Source organism: Octopus bimaculoides, chromosome 3, assembly GCF_046866305.1.
Source record: "Octopus bimaculoides isolate indiv1 chromosome 3, ASM4686630v1, whole genome shotgun sequence".
Taxonomy (NCBI): domain Eukaryota; kingdom Metazoa; phylum Mollusca; class Cephalopoda; order Octopoda; family Octopodidae; genus Octopus; species Octopus bimaculoides.
The window spans coordinates 26,193,485-26,212,473 of NC_142930.1; positions in this window are offsets into that span (position 1 = coordinate 26,193,485).

Sequence of the window (18,989 nt, forward strand, 5' to 3'; positions counted from 1 at the left end):
CACACAGTTCCGGGTTTAGTCCCACTGCGGGGCACTTTGGTTACCTTGATTTCTAATATAGTTTTTGGCCGACTAAAACCTTGTCAGTGGATTTCGTAGTTGGAAACTGTGAGAAGCCCGTCATTTATATATATATATATATATATTCGCCATGATAGATCGCTGACCACTACATTTATATTTTTTTTCTCCTTGTTTCTTTCTGTGTTCCTTTCAGTTGAAGAGTGTAGGCTCGAAACGTCAAAGACTTTCTCCTTTCCCGAGCGTTAAACTAATACATCCATTTGTTGTTTACACCATCTGTCTTCGTCTGTTGTTTTTTTCGTAAATTCTCCTATATGTATATATATATATATATATATATATATAGCTCAAACTCCACTTCAATCCCAAATCAGAAAAGAGAGGAGCGGTCAACAAGAAAATCAAAACTAGCGGTCTGCATCTAAACGAAGTGAAAATAAACTTCCAGGCAGGCTACAGGCAAAACTTAATCAATCCAACTGCCCTATAGATCCCTCTCCAGAAATCCTGTAGGAACAACTGAAAACTGCCATCTTACAGACTTCTGCAGAAATCCTTGGGTTTACGAAGAAAAAGAACACGGATTGGTTCGACGAAAACTATGTACTGATCCAGGAATCACTCAAGAAGAAGGGGTCTGCCCACCAAGTACACCTGACACAACCATCCTGCCCAGAGAAGAAAGCGGCCTTTCGCCAAGCTTGCAGCTTTCTGCAACGCAAACTCCGTGAAGTTCAGAATGAGTGGTGAACTAACCTCGCACAGAGAACCCAGTTGTGCGAGTACAGTGTGTTCTACGAAGCTCTCAAGGTAGTTTACGGCCCAACACATCAAGTATGGAGTCTCCAACGTAGCTTAGACGGTCAAGTGCTTCTCACTGACATAGCATCCATCCTCAACCGCTGGTATGAATACTTTCGGGCCCTTTTCAGTACAAACCGAGTTGTTCAGGAAAACACAATCCTCCACATCCAGTCAGAATGGAACTAGATGAGCCTCCTACCCTAGAAGAGACCAAAGTTGCTATAAGCCGGCTGAAGAGTAGAAAGGCAGCAGGTGTCGATGGCATACCACCAGAGATATGGAAGTATGGGAGTTCTGTCCTATGTGCTAAACTCTAAAAGCTCCTCGTTGCATGTTGGGAACAGGGCAAGATGCCATGAGATCTCCGCGATGCTGTCATCATTACACTGTACAAAATCAAAGGGGAAAAATCAGACCGTTCTCAGGCAGCTGCAAGAAAAGTGCCGGGAGCAAAACAAAGCACTTTATGCAACACTTGTCGATCTGACAAAAGCGTTCGGTACTGTGAGCAGAAAAGGTCTGTGGCAGATCCTAAACCGACTCGGCTGTCCCCCAAAATTCTTAACATGATCAGCTCGCTTCACGGAGAAGAAAAAGGACAAGTCCGCCTGAACAACGACATATCAGAGCCATTCCCCATCAACAACGGCGTGAAGTAGGGCTATGTCTTGGCACCAACTCTCTTCAGCATCTTTTTCAGCATGATGCCCAAGTAGGCCACTGTAGACCTCGACGCTGAAGACGGAGTTTGCATCAGGTACCGTCTGGATGGCAGCCTTTTCAACCTCCGGCGCCCACACCAAGACCCAAGAGCAACTGATCTAGGACCTCCGCTTTGCAGATGATGCCGCACTTGTCGCACACAGGAAAAGAGCCCTGCAACACATCACATCCTGCTCTGCAGAGGCCGCCCAGCTCTTCGGGCTGGAAGTAAGTTTGAAAAAGACTGAAGTCCTACACCAACCAGCTCCTCAAGAAGTGTGCAGCCCACTTCGCATCACCATTGCCGAAACAGAAATGAAGTCGTTACAACAGTTCACTTATACTGGATGCACCATCTCATCAAATGCGAGTATTGACAAAGAAATTGACAACAAATTTCCAAAGGCAAACAAAGCATTTGGCAGACTACAAGCGTGTGTGAAACAACAAGCATCTTAAGATCAGCACAAAAGTCAGCGTCTACAGGGCCGTCGTCCTCACGACGCTCCTATATGGTTCTCAGTCTTGGGTCTCCTACTGCTATAATCTCAGACTCCTCGAACGTTTTCACTAACGCTGCCTCCGTACCATCCTCAACATTTACTGGAGCGACTACATCACCAACACTGAGGTCCTCGAGTGAGCAAAGGTCACCAGCCTGGAAGCCATTTTACTTAAGACACGACTGCGTTGGGCAGGGCACCTTGATAGGATGAAAGACCACCGACAAAACCTTCGTTACTCACCTCTTCTGAAATCATCACAGTTATTGTAAATTTCGTATGTATCACCCTGGGGACAATAGAAGAATCTGCACATAATCATCTGTCATTTCTCTTGTTAGACTTATGGTTTTGGTCGAAGTTTTTCTCATGAGAGAAGAACAAAGTATATCATATTCTTGAGAGTTTAAACCTCGCTAAACAACCGCTTGACACAAATAAAACAGTTTTCCTGTGTCTTTACATATATGAATTGGCTTCTCCTCAGGACATACACCTTGTTCACAGTTCTGAAAGTCTACTCTGACACCTGAAGTTCTTTGGTGATGGCCCTCATCAATTTTCAGGGTTCATTATTGATATATTTTGAAACCGGTAGATGAATTGCGGTGTCCTTTTAGTGTCCAACCGTTTAAAATGTTTATTTTTTTCTCTTGGATACAGTTGAAACATTCCGGCCAGAGACATCCCATTTCATCCGAACTTTGTTTATAAAAGATCTATCAATATTTAAAAAGTCGGCAATTTCTAAATCACTGTGTTTCGCATATATGGCAACATCGACTCGTATTTTCATTCCTTGTGTTATCATTTAATCTGTCATAACAGATCTGAAAAAAATTAAAAACCTTTTAATTGGTTTGAAGAGAGTAATATACTGATAATTAAGTATCCTGAAATACTCCAAGCACATTGTATATATTCCATACATAGTATATACATACATAATATATATGCAGTAAGGCGGCGAGTAGGCAGAATCTTTAAGACGCAGAGCAAAATGCTTAACGGTATTTCGTCCGCCATTACCTTGTAGATTCAAGTTTCGCCTTAGTAGACGTTGCCTTCCATCCTTTTAAGGTTGATAAAATAAGTACTAGTTGAGCGCTGGGGGCAATGTAATTGACTATGTAATTGACTTTCTACCTTCCTGTAATTACTGGACTTGTGTCAAAATTTCAAACCAATATATATATATATATATATATATACAGTATGTGTGTGTGTGTGTGCATAATACACACATGTGCATAATATATATAATATATAAATATATGCGTCATATATATATATATATATATATATATATATATATATATATATATACTTATATAATATTGATAATTATTTATATAGATACATACGTATGTGAGTAGTATTCCTTTCTAGATGAGTGTCTTTCCTGCTTCATATTTTTTCTTACAGACGTCGACCAATGGAACTGCAAAACTCACCATCATCCGCTTCGATCTTCCCAGTGTGTTTATTGACGTTGTTGCATCAGCCTCTTATGATTAATTATTTTACAAAAGAAAGCATATAAATTATCCAGCTGTTTGAAACTGTCTCTAAAAATAGAAATTGATATCAAATCGGAATATGGGTTTCAGCTTTCAGAGTGAAGGTCCTCTTGATTTCCGTAGACTTGCATATCCTTGAAAGATCCGGGAATTTTGAAGCGTTCAAAAATATATTTCAATACATAGAGAGTAAAGAAAAATATTCAAATTGAACTTCAACGGCACTGAAGGCTTTACAAGAATAACGAGTACAGACCCCCTCCCTTTGCTAATTAACTTATATAAACTCTCTCCTCTCTCTCTCTTTCCTCTCTCTCCCCCCCTCTCTCTCTCTATTTCTTATACACATCCCTAGACACACATATTACATTTTAACGAATAATGACTATGCATATTGCAGTTTTAATATTAGTTTAAAATATTAGAACAAATCCAGCAAGTTCGGGGGAGGAGGTATGTTGATTATATTTCCGCCAATGCTTGACTGGTACTTATTTTATTGGCCCCGAAAAGATGAAAGCAAAGTTGACCTCAGCTGAATTTGAACTCAGAACTTGAAAACAGACTTAAGCATTTTGTCCTGCGTGATATCGATTCTGGCAGCTCGTCATCTTAAGTGCACATCTGATATTGAATGTTCCAGTTATTAGAAGTTCGGAATCGGTTGATATAAGAATCATTAGATAACCAAACAAAATGCTATGCAAGGTTTAGTTAAATCAATGTACGTTCAGAGTTCAAATCCTCACCAAAACGATTTTGCTATTTATCCTTCAGGAATGGATAAAATACCAGTAAATTATTAGGTTCTCGTTCTATTTGATTGTTTCCGCTCCCCATAAAATGAGTTTGCCTTATGACCATATAGAACTAGCCATTATTATAAAACTATTACTTTTATATTTCGTATGTGTATTTGGTGTGCAAGATTACCGGCATAATGCCTCTCCCAATGTTTAATTGTATTATTTTAATAGTTAGACTTTATATTATTCTTTTTTTTCCTGCTCTAAGCACAAAGCCCGAAATTTTGGGGGAGGGGACCAGTCGCTTAGATCGACTCCAACACGCAACTGGTACTTAATTTACCACTCAAAGGCAAAGCCGACCTCGGCGGAATTTGAACTTATGACTATTATGAGATGAATCAACTGGGTAGTGGAGAAAATGCCTTACAGTGTTTAGTTCAATCCATTTTTGTTCAAATTCTGACTTTGATATCAAATGTTATTCAACAGAAATATCTTTACGTGATCCACAGAGATTATGACTTTATAAAGAACCATTATCTGTATTATTTCACCATCAAATATCATGGAGCAAATTTAAATTTGGGATAATTCCAAGTTAAAGTTGTTTGAGAAACAAAGGGCTGCAGTTTTAATTCCTAACACTCACGTACACAAACAGACATTAACTTACAAAGCACACACACACACTGATTTACACATATACGCATGCGCATAGCCACACACACACACACACACACACATACAACGTGCGTAGTTGCATACAAACACTGACTCACTTATCCTACCATACACACGCGCACGTGCATACACGATAACCTTACTATCTCCATTTCTCCGATTCTCATTGCATCATTCAAAGCTTGACTAATGCGCTGGAGATATGAAGATGGATCAATCTTGCTGAGAATTTAATCCACCCAACGTCTAGAGCTGTATTGTAATCTTTAATATGATGTCTACTCTATACCAATAATAACAGCCTCACAATATTCCTTCAGCTTAATTACAAATTGATGCCTTGAAAGACTCAATCGCAAAGAGTACATGAATATCAATGTGTATATAATTGTGTTCTTATACCAGTGTTCAAACACCTGGCTGTATACAGCTGGCCAATAAGTGATGTACTGTTTTAACTATATATATACATTTCAGGTACAGTCTTATATCTCAGATACATGGTAATTTTATCACGCTTTCTATCTTTCAGCGTCCATATTTGTGCATGTGTGTTTGTGTGTGTGTGTGTGTGTGTGTGTGTGTGTGTGTGTGTGTGTGTGTGTGTGTGTGTGTGTGTGTGTGTGTGTGTGTATGTGTGTGTGTGTATGTGTGTGTGTGTGTGTGTGTGTACAGCTACGCTGGCGCCAAAAGTTTCCAATATAATACTTATCGAATATGAATCTTGAGGCGTTTTCAGTAGAATAAAGATCTCTCTCTCTCTCTCTTTCTCTCTCTCACTCATATATATATATATATATATATATATATATATATATATATATATATATATATATATATATATATATGCACCGCATAACCTATTGAATACTCTACTTGCGTTTGAGAATGCAAATGGACTCGCGCAGGTTTTGAATTACAAACGGGAAACAAGAATACTCATTATTATATACACATAATTTCGCGCATGAGCGCGCACACATGCACAAACATACATACACAAACATATAAAACATCTTCTGCTTTGCTCTTTCCTCCGCATATCACTCGTCAATACCTTTATATTTCTACAACTCACACGGTCTCCACATCCTCATATACATTCTAGCACGTTACCCCTCCCAACGATTATACACGCAGAAACATACTCTTTCTTTTTTACACACTCTTCTCATTCTCATTCTCCATACACTTCCTTTTTCATTCTTTCTTTTTATGATGAAGGACTAATATTCGAAACGTTAACACGTCCTCTTTCTCCATTTGAAGCGTTAAACTTCTGTTGCAGTCCAATGAAAACGTTATATATATATATATATATATATATATATATATATATATGATGAAGGTTGTTATGCGAAACCTAGTGTCCTGGTCAACAAGTATTTTATAATCACAGTAATAAAAATGAAACAAATTAATATTTTAGGAATTAGCATACGCGTTTCAGTAACAAAATTTACGCATTAGAAGTTCATGAGGTGATATACTTACTGAACCTAATGAACTTCTTATAGGGCCTAAGAACACGTTTTTAAATACGAAATTAAGAACACACCACACAGACCAGTCCGGGAATCGAACTTACAACCACACGATTATAAACCCGGCGTTCTAACCACTGAGCGATGCGCCTTGACTTTATACATATACGTATCTGATGTGTGTGTGTGTGTGTGTGTGTGTGTGTGTGTGTGTGTGTGTGTATAAGTTAAAAGAACGCTTAGATTGGAACAAAAGTTCGAAGGCTCGTGTGACAAGTAGGCTTCGAACTTTCTCCATCCAATATCTTGCGGGCCATTAAAGCGGTGAGGCTGGCAGTTCAAATTCCGTTGAAGTCGACTTTGCCTTCATTTTTTCGGGGTCGAAAAACAAGAACCAGTTGAGTGCTGGAGTCGATACAATTGACTTATTCCGCAACCAAAGTTACTGGCCTTGTGCCAAAAATTGCAATCAACATATTACAGGTCATTCTTTATAGCTATATCCGCTTTGAGACTCAGAGCTAAAATGATTTGCTTTGCATATGGAAGCGTACAAATATTCTCGATCAGTTAGCTCACAACCCCATTTCCCGAAGAAGTGGCCCAAACCTCCGAAATATTGAACATACAAGGTCAATGTACAAACCATCGACTTACATTATTTGTTAAATCTTGTATTGTTTTGGCTTCAAGAACCATTTACATGTACGTGTATGCGTGCGTGCGTGCGTGCATGTGTGTGTGTGGGCGGGTGAGAGGTATTTATGCATGTATAAATACGTAAGTGTAAGCCAATACACCAACTTGAAATTTTGTATTAAATTTTATATCCGGTAATTTCCTATCACGGCAGAACATATGCCCATATATGTAAAACACCCACAACGTTATATATGATATGTGCGTGTGGGTGTATGTGTGTGTGTGTATTGTGTGTGTGTGTGTATTGTGTGTGTGTGTGTATTGTGTGTGTGTGTGTGTGTGTGTGTCTATGCATAAATATATATATATATAGAAAGATATACATGCATACATATACATACGGCGGAGGGTACATATTCAATTCTATCTCGTATTTGTGTTGGGTTTTCCCAATCAAAGCAAATTACTATAGCGGAACAAGTTATAGAGTCTGAGCTATGTAACATTGGCTAACTTATGGTGTCGTAATATGCATGCTAATAAGAAATACGTGAATCAAATTTCCTTGAAAATCACCAAGAGAAACCTTTTAATCTTTTATTTGTAATGCATATATATTCATGTATGTCAATGGTTCCCAAACTTTTTCAGGCTGCCGCCCCCATGGCACTCAGGTCACATTCCTAGTGCCCCACCTCCGCTACTTCCACTAACTTACCACCACAAACATAGGCCTCTTTCTCAAGCAAATTCAAAGCAACTGCATTTCACAAATAAAACTTAACCTAATTAACCTATTATTTTGTTGTTTTTACATCAATCGCTCCCTTTTGGCTACCTCGTTATCACCTCACTTTGGGAACCACTGGTATATGTGTACAACACATGCAAAGGGCAGCTCTGCCCAATTCTTCCTTCACCAGGATCGAATCTGGAGACAGAATCGAGAAGTGAGTCTAAAATAGACAAGCATCAGCGCTTATATATGTATGTGTGTGTATATGTGTTTCTGTGTTTGTGTGTGTATATGTGTTTCTGTGTTTGTGTGTGTATGTATGTCTGTATGTCTGTATGTGCGTCTGTGTGTCTGTGTGATTGTGTGTGTGTTTGTATGTGTGTAATCAGTCATCTTTTACTGGTTTCAGCCATAGGCTGGGGTCATGCTGGAGCACCTCTTGTGTGTTTTAGTCTCCTTTCTGTATTGGTTTTTGGTGAAGTAGTGAATTGGAAGGAACCGCTCTTCTTTGTGTCTCCTACTGCGATATGGGCTTATTTGGGATTTCAGACTGAAATTTGTTTCTTTTGAAGATCTCCACTTCTACATCTCGCAAGTCTCTGAGGCTGTTTGGCAAGATGTATATATTAATGCTTCACTTAATCATAGTGATAGTAATAACCTAATGTTAAAAGTCAATATACATATGCTTCAGAATAAAGCGTTAGGTCAGTACAGAGCGTAATATGAAATTAAAATAATGACAAGGGAACAGGAATTACGTAATCAACTTCTTTACCTGACAGCAGTTTCTGCTAAATGGAGCAGTGCTCTCAGAGATGGGTGGTGGTGCACCACCTTAAAGCTTCCTCGCAACTTTCATAGCTAGCAAGCTAGGTAGCTAGCCAGGTAGCATATATTCTTTCATTCTTTGATTGGTTTAAACTAGAGGTTGTGGTTATACTGGGGCATCACCATTAGCATTAATGCTCGTTGATTTTAGACTCATTTTCCTACCCTGTCTCCGGAGTCGGTCTTGGTGAAGTAGTGACTTGGAGATTCCGGTGGTATTTCTAACAGCTCAATCTACTCCTTTGAGGCTCTGTCTCTGCCAGTTGGTTGTAAAGCAACATACTCCGATGGTAATCTACCTGTAAACTGAGTGTAAGATTTAGTTTTGAATACCGGCTACAACATTTTATTTGTTCTACTCTTCAGATTGTAATCTGAAAAGCGATACGCTTCACCAGGGCGACTTCCCGTTGGCCTTGGCACACTAGATAAAGACGGAGGCGTCAACGGTTACACAATGACATAAAAAAATTTTATGGCATTAAATATCCACAGCTGTATGTGATAAGAGACTAAGTGAACGTTGTCAGTAATTTCAAATAGCTATAGCTATATTGGTTGCTAAGACAGCATGACTGTAATGTATGAGGTGAGTTCAAAAGGTATCCAACGTTTTTCCCGCCAAAACCAATGTTGTGTGGGCAAAAGCTTTTAAGTGGAAAGTAATGCCACCTTTCTTGCGCAGGAATGACAATTTTCGCGCCGGTAGGCCGCGTCAGTTCCCGGCTGTTATGCCTACAGCACAGACGTGTAATGCGCGCACGTCGGATGTTCGCTTTCACCGAACGCATCGGGCTGAGATATTGCAATGTACCAAATTTGAAAAATTTCCCTTCATTTTAAAACTTCAAAATTTGTAACTGCAATGGAAAAGATCTCTCTCTGTTTGACTATCTCTTTCATTTTTCGCTTTTCTCATGGTAGACTTTCCTCCTCTTTGTACATGTTTACCATATTTCCTCTCAATTTCTATAAAAGCTTATTGCTCACGTTAAGTGTGCGTGTCAGTGTATCTGAATGTATGTCTGCAAGGAATTTCATTAGGGCAACATAGTGATTTTTTAAAAAGTCATTTAAAAGATAATTTATTTTAATAGCAAACTTTTCTGTATATAATATTTTTCTTATGCCTTTTATAAAACCTGGTACTTATTCTGTCGGACACTTTTGCCGAATAGCTAGTTATGAGAATGTAAACACACTAACTCCAGTTGTCAAGTGGTTTAGGGGCAAACACAGACACAGACACACACACACACACACACACAGACACACACACACACACACACACATAGACATTCCGACCGACCAACCGACAGACAGACAGAAGGGCACGTACGCGCACACACACACGTACGCACGCACGCACGCACGCACGCACGCACACACGGACCCGATTGATGCGGAGTTAAATTACAATTTTTTTTGTGTTTATAGGGAGAAAAATATTGAAAAACATAAATACATGTCTGAGTAAAATAGAAACGAGTAAGGTAACAGGTGGTCATGGGATGTCCTAGAAACAACATCTAAATTTCCCTTAAATCACACACCTTTTCGTCTGAAAATAATTTTGAAATTATAAATAGAAACAAATTTTAGCTTCGGACTGTCCGTATTTTAAAACTATGATTAAAAAAAAAAATCGAATAAAAAGCCTAAATTTTAGGCTTTATGGTGGGGCGGGGTTAGTGAAAACAAAAAAAAAAAAAGATTTCACTATTGTTTCTAAATTACGTTTTATTTTCTGTTTGAAAATAAAGGAAGCGGGGATTGTAATGGTAATCGCTGATTTCCAAAACAATTTTGTTTTTTAAACTTCAAGACCCAAAATTGACCAAAACCAGTACTAATATTGGGAGAGAGGGGTTGAAAATATCGTAAATTTTCAAATGTTGTTTTTACCGAAGGCGTCGTCTCCCCTGTTTTTAAGTGCATAGTGCATAAACGCTAAGTTAAAAGTATAACGTTTAAAATTTTAGTTTAAACTAAAGCTTCGATAAGATAAGTATTGCATTTATTTTCATTTATATTGTTAAATGTTTTTCTTTTATTTATTGGTAAAATAAGTATTTTTATATAAATTCATTTGATATTTATTGTTAGTCGATATATATACATTCATTTTATTATTATTATTGTATTTTGACCTGAAGATTAGCAATATTTTTGAATAGAATTGATTTTCGATCGATTTATTTTGAGTCGATTTGATTTTTATTTTATTTTCTATTTGAAAATATGGTTATGAAACACGTGTAGTCATTTTTACTATTTTAATATTTATTACTTTGTACTTTTTTGATTTTTATTATAGGTCTTTTTAGTTTATTTACTTATTAAATTTTTCTGTTTGTGATTGTGGATTTTCATGGATGAATTCAATAATTGTGTTTTTTTTTCTCTAAATTATATATATATATATATATATATATATATATATATATATATATATATATATATATATATATTAGACAAAAACAGATAACAAAGCCAAAGCTATGAGGAGTTTTCAGGACGTTTATAAGGAAAGAGATATAGTCCTACAGCTGTTTCTGGGATATTATGGATATCCCTTCATCAGAGACGATGTGAGAGAGATAAATGTTTCAGTTCGAAATACGGAATTATTATGGAAAGGAGGAGATAGAGAAAATGGAGGGAAATAAAAGAATGAAAGTAGAAATGACATCCAAAAATGTTGTAGTTGCAGTTCCATTATTCGAGTAAAGTGGTGTATAGAAGTGGTAAAAAAGTTTTCTGTACATGGTATGTAAGTTCCAATAGTAGTTCATGTTTAGTCATTTCAAAGTTTGGAGCTGTGGATTCTGAGTTACCCATTCGAAGGAGTTTTGTGGTGTGAATGAAAATTTGAGAATGTATTGGAAGTATTTGTGGATAGAAGGGGTGGGGGGAGACGTGTATGATTAGAATGAGGAGATAGGTCAAAATGAAGAGAGAAAGGAGAAAATGAGAGGATAAAACAGAGAAAAAGGAAAAAAGAGTAAAAGATTAATGATAATACAAAGAGAGAGAAAGGAAGGAGAAAAAAATTAAAAGAGTGAAGGAAAAAAAAGAATGAAGAAAGGGCGACAGAGGTGAGAAAAGGAGTGTTGGTGGTCAAGATAATGTGAGTGGGAGGATGGGAGAGCCGTGGGGGAGGGGTTGATAGGAAGAGATGAAAAGGTAAGGAGTGAATAAGTATGAGGTATGTGATATGATAGGGCTGTATTAAGGGATGGGTAGAGAAAAGATATGGATGGGGTGAGACCAAAGTAAGTAATAGTTTTAGGAGTAAAATTTAAAGTAGCCGGAAGAATACAAGGATGTCAAAATTTCTATAAAAAGACTATGGGATAGGTTTGTGGGATAGGTAGGAATCAGGTAGGAATCAGAGAGGAGCAAAAAAGGTATAATGATATACGTAGGCTCGCACCTTCGTACGTATACATGTGCGCATATGCATACATATACACACTACATACTTATATATACGTCTATATACATACGCACACACATATACATATACACATACACGTGCATGTTCGCACGCATCCAGTAAGCAGTCATACATGCATATGCGTGCGCATACATATACGTGCATGCGCGCACACACACACACACACGTGCAGGCGCACTCGCGCTTACACATAGTTACACGCACGCGCGTATACAGGTACTTATGTATACTTATATGCACATACACACACACTCATATATATTTGTATATGCATACGTACGTAAATATACATACACACACACGTACATATATATATATATATATATATATATATATATATATATATATATATATACATACATACATACATACATATACCCGCATACATATACATACATGCATAAAAATACATGCACACACATTTACACACACACACACGTCTCCGCTTGTATGTCCATATATGTAGTATTAAATTATTGAGATCCTTAAAGTAAGATAGGGGAGTTAAAAAATTAAAGATTGAAAATTAACATGGAGATAAGGGAAAGTTAAGTAGGGCTTTGGGGGATTACCTAAGTGATGTTGTGGATATATGCTATGTGGTTATTTAGGTTGCATTTAGATTTGTAGTAAAATTTGAAGGTAAGAAAAAAGCGGTGGTTGCATGTACCTAGGGCTTCATTATATTTATTTAGTAGTGTCGAGGAGTTGTGTTTTGGTATGTTGAATGCCTCTTTTAGGCATAACTTACAGGCTAAGCGTTGACCTTGGTACGGAAGCCCTGAATCTGTTATGGACCATGAAAAAAATGTAAAGAATATTTCTCTTTTTGAGATGATGTATGTGACTGGCTAGTGTCGTGGATTTACTGTGTTTCTCGTATCTAAAAGAATTGAGATAAGCGGCATATCGCTGTTGAAAATTTATAGTTGACCTTATATATATATATATATATATATATATATATATATATATATAGCTGCAGAATTGTGTAATGTGTTGAGGACGGTGCATTTATAAATTATATTAGTTCTTCTACAATGCGTTTGTAGAGGGCAGCTGGACGCAGAACGGCAGTTACAAGTGGGTGTATTTTGGGGATTATTTTCAGGAATGGAAGAGGTAATACTGTCCAAGGGGAGGTTAGGGATGGGGGTAGAAAGGTCCAAGTTATTAGTATTATTATTATTATTATTATTATTATTATTATTATTATTATTATTATTATTATTATTATCATTATTATTGCTATTGTTGTTGTTAATTATTCTATCTGTAACGGTAGTGAAAGTTGTGATAGTATTCTGGATAGTGTTAGTAAGATAGGTTTAAGATAGTGTTAGTAAGATGGGTTTTAGTTGTGGTCTAACGTTTGGGGTTCAATGTTGGAGCTGTGTATATGTTGGAGCTGTGTATATGTTGGAGCTGTGTATATGTTGGGCGCTCATGTATTCAGAGTTGTTACAGTGTGAGGTTCGATAGTAGAGAGAAAGCTTTTGTTTATTAGAAGGTGCTTTGATAGACTCGAAGTTAGGTGGGGTGGAATAAGATAGCTTCGGAGTAGATCTATTAAAAATAGAGTAATATTTATGTTGAGAAGAGAAGTTGGAGTCTAATATATTAAAGAAGGATTTAGCTAAGTTCTTAACGTTTAGTGAAAAGAGGGGTGTATACCATAGAATAGAGTGTCGGCCACTGTTTTGGGAGTGCTTAGAGGTAGTGCTATCTATATATTTGGAAAATGGAGCGGGGTAGCATGGCCCGTTGTTCTTAGCTGTTTTAGCTTTTGACTTAATGTTATATGTGTGAGTGTGGGGTCTAGGTTGTTTTAATGTATATATAATTAATATTTTCAACTAATGGTTATAAGTTGATTAGTGTGTTTAAGTGTTGAGTAGAGCACCGGCTCAGTTTAGGTTACTTGTTGTCATCTACAGTCGTGGTATACTTCCGTTGGATCTACTTCAGGAACTCCGCAGTGTCAGTTAGGGTAATTATATCAATTAAGTAACGAAAAGATGGGTTTGATATCAAACTTTATTCTGTACAACGTTCGTTTCGACCCATCCTGCTATTGTCATCTATGCGTGGGACTGCGTTCAACTTGTATTGCATGATTTTGCAGTCTGGGACTCATCAGGTACTTTGATAGATAAAGTTGTCTCACTAAAGATCTTGAGCGTCGACTGCCATGTTGTTATATGCTCATCTATCTATCTATCTATCTATCTATCTATCTATCTATCTATCTATCTATCTATCTATCTATCTATCTATCTATCTATCTATCGCTCTATCGCTCTCTCTCTCTCTCTGTATGTATATATCATATTATATATATATATATTTTATATCGTATTTATATATGCATATATGATTATATATATATATATGTATATCGTATTGCTTTACTTTCATATATGTGTGTGTGTATGTGTGCGCGTGTGTAATTGTAAATTCCGTTGTATTAAACACACAATTACAAGAAAGAAAAAAATAAGGAAAAACATGTGCCCTTTTTCCTTACCATGGGTCATTGGGAAATCTCGAGAGACAGTTATTCAAAAATTCTGCTGCGGATATCAGATTCTTGGGTTCTTGATGCCCAAATTTAAATACCGTATGGCCGACACCTGCACCAATATTAACGCTATATTTCTAGATCGTCACGACTTGGTCTCTATCTCCACAAAGCCTTAGAGAATGAAAAAAATGTCATGTGGTTTTCTGATTTATGAGTATAGTAACCAAAAGATTTAATATTCACATCACACAAAATCGTATTGAACAAAAGAGAATAAAGAAAAGTAGCACAGAAAAATACCCGTGCGCATACACACTCACGCAGAAACATATGCACTGGCACATAAACACATACACACATACAAAATAGAGATTGTCAAAACATGAACAATTAATCTACACAGCTGTAGAGTGCTCACCTTCTGGTATTGGATATTCTGTGCTTTTCATTGCCAACAACCACTCCTAGAACTTTAAGCGAATAGTGTTAAAGAGGCCATATAACTTCGCCATTATTCACGCATAAAGACTTAAATTACGCTTTGCATAATTTTATGTGAAATTTGTATGACAACATGCGCACGCACACACACACACACACACACACACACACACACACACACACACACACACACGCACACACTAAACACACATACACTAATTACACACAAACATACACTAATTACACACAAACATACACACACGTTTTATATGCATACAAAGAACGATGACTGAATAAAAATTCTAGAAAGTGCTGGGTCTAACATTTATCATATCACAGTGCCTTCGAAGTTTCAACGGTTTTGTGGTTTATTCAAACTAGTTAGTTTCAATACACTACATATACGACAAAGCTTCGTTGTCACTGCTTATAATATAATACATGCACACATGTGTATGACGAATTCTAAAGAAAAGAAAGTACGACTTGCTTTGTAAGCGCCGCCATCTTATGTAATTTAAACAATGTATATATTCCTTCATACCTTCCTCTTACTTACAATACGATCACACTACACACTGTCCTCCCACAACCCACTAACTCACACCACTAACCTCTCATACTTGCACTCCTCCATACACCTCCAGCTCCTCAAGAAATCACATGCACTTTACACCATACCCACACACACACACTCCTTTTCCTATACCCACCTCTATACCCATTTATACATGCACACACTACCCTCCTCCGTTCTTCCTAATTCCTCTCCATAGGACCACCTGACCCCTAAACCTTTTATTTTTATTCTCACCAGTTTTCATCCTGTTTTTCTCAATTTCTTCTGTTTCTGATGAAGGAGTAGCATCCGAAACGTCAAAGAGTCTTTCCCTTCCGTTTAAGCTTTAAAATAAAAACATCTTTGTTGAAACTTATTCTACTTGTTTTGTCATCTATTTTGCTAATTACCTCACACACACACACACACACACACACACACACACACACACACACACACACACACACAGATATATATGTATAGACACATATGCATAGAGCCGCTAAAACGGAAGATGATCTGCGTTATTTGTTCCAGGTCTCTGCGTCCGAGCTCGAATTCCGTCGATTTAACTTTATTTTTAATTCTTTCGGAGTCGATAAATGAAGTGCCAGTTCAGTGTTGTGAATCGGCTAAATTTTTAGAATGTGGGAAGTGATGGTCTGCCGCATATGTCTCAACTCATCTAGTTGAAATTTTACCAATAGATTTAAATCCTCTGGTGGCCAGCGTTGTTCTCTGAACAATACCAGGTGCCGCGCAGAGGGACTGATGTCGAAACCACGTGGTTTCAGGATCAGTTTCTCTGCACAGTACCTTCTACTATGGCCTCAGGCCGACCAACGTCACATGAATGAATTTGTTAGACAGAAACTATGTGAAGCCTGTAATATACTATATACATGCATACATAGATACATACATACATACATATATATATATATATATATATATATATATACATACACACATACATACATACATACACACATACATAAGTTTGTGTGTGTGTATCTATCTATCTATCTATCCGTCTGTCTGTCTATCTATCTATCTGTCTGTATGTGTGTGTGTGTGTGTGTGTGTGTGTGTGTGTGTGTGTGTGTGTTTGTGTGTGTGTGTACGTGTACGTGTGTGTGTTTGCGTGTGTACGTTTATATAACTGCGAATACATACTTACGTTATGGTCACGTACAACCACGCAATAGCACTAATTGTATTTAAGCAACCTTGCATATTCCTTTTCTTGTGAAGGTCGAATGAAAGATGAGTCATAGTCTTAGAAAACAAGTTTTCGTTTTGCTTAATCACGTCTCCCCGTTCTTCTCTGTTTCTCATAGCCCTCCTTTCCTTCTTCCCTTCTTATCTATCTATCTATCTATCTATCTATCTATCTATCTACCCGCTTACCTACCCATCTGTCTGTCTGTCTACATTTTTCATACACACAAATACACACATATACACATGTATATGAGAAAGAAAAAGAAAGAAAGAAAAAGGGGGTAGATATATGTGTATAAATTTACAAGAAAGGACACAAATATGACACTCTTAGGGGACGAATGATTACAATATTTAACAAACTTGGCTTTTAGATGGCAGAGCAAATATTACAATTTTTAAGGTCTTCGATGTTACGCTTAAACTGAACGCAAAATCGTTTGTGTTATTTGAAAAACCAAAGAACAACTCGTATTACATTTGCGTCCTGTCAACTGTCCGAACGTAATCAAGCAGGTTCCAATGAACATCAGCGAAAGGATAGTCACCTTTAACCGAACTGAGTACTTGACCGACATAGAACATTGGTGCAGAAACATGAGTTGCAAAATATTTCCCAGACAGACACAACTGTCATAAATTGTTCAACAAAACAGCATCATAGAAGGGGCACAAATGCATAAAATCTTATAGGAACTGTTAAATAAGGCACAAGCACAGAAGAAAGAATTAAAGTCATGTGACTTCTGCTTCATGGAGAAGCTCTACATCATCCGTGATCCCATACCAATCTTACATCTAAATAACGAACACATTTCGAGATGTTGACATATGATCAAATCCTTCTGCAAAAATTTGAAAGAATGCTTCCTCACCAATATATGGTAAACGATATCTATGATCATTGCTTACACAACCTTGATAAATCTTATTGCGCTCCAACTTTCCGGAATGGCTGGGTACGAATGTGCCCCGAGCATATTTGAACTAGTATCAAGTTTGTATTTATACATATCAATGCTTAGCGCTTCCATTCCATATTTTATTTACTGCGAGCCCCCAATCAGCGCAACCAGTCATAGTACAATGACGGCAATATAGGAGATATCCATCTCTTGTCAGTTCATAGCGTTTCTATTTCTGGTATATGATGCTGCGAGGAGATAACCACTAATGCATGCATCCATTAGTCTGGTTAGAGGAGTTTCAGAATAACTTGGTTAGTTTACACCTATTTGTCTACAACGAGGAAGTTTCTCCATGACATAATACAGTGAACGGCTTTCTTGCGGATTCGAATATGTCCCAGCATATTTGAACTGGTAACAAGTTTGAATTTATTCACATCATTCCATATATATATATATATATATATATATATATATATATATATATATATATATATATATATATATATATATATATATATAATAATATTAGGGACAAAATCCAAATTGCAGGTAAAAACTCAATTAAAATCAATTTATAAAAAATTAAAATGAAATTGAGCTTTATAGATAAAATATATATAAAATATATAGTTTTAGGGAAAATAACCAAGTTTCAATAACTCATCGATGAAAATCCACTATCACATTTTGAAAAATTAATATTTAAAAGCACAATAAATGAGTATAATATAAAGTAAAGTAAATATCATAAGATAAATATAATAAACAAATTACACGTGTTTCATAACTAATTTTCAAATAGAAAAGAAATTTAAATCGATTAAAATCAATTGAAATTATCGAAAATAAATTCTATTCAAAAATATAGCTACTCGTCAGATCGTAAGTAGAACAATAATTAGATATATATATATTTCAACCAACAATAAGTACCAAATGAATTAATATGAAATACTTATTATATAAAGATAGAAAAATTATTAAAAATATCATAATATCAAAATAATAACCATTCAATAATCATCCCTTCATCCATTTTAATAACATGTATATTATATACAAAAAACATCAGTGTAGCTGATTCAGAATATTTTCTGAGAATATGCATTTTCGTATCTTTTTCAAAATTGCAGCCGTTTGATGCAAAATGTTCGGCAAGTTCTATCGATCTACTGTTATTGTACCTGACGTCAT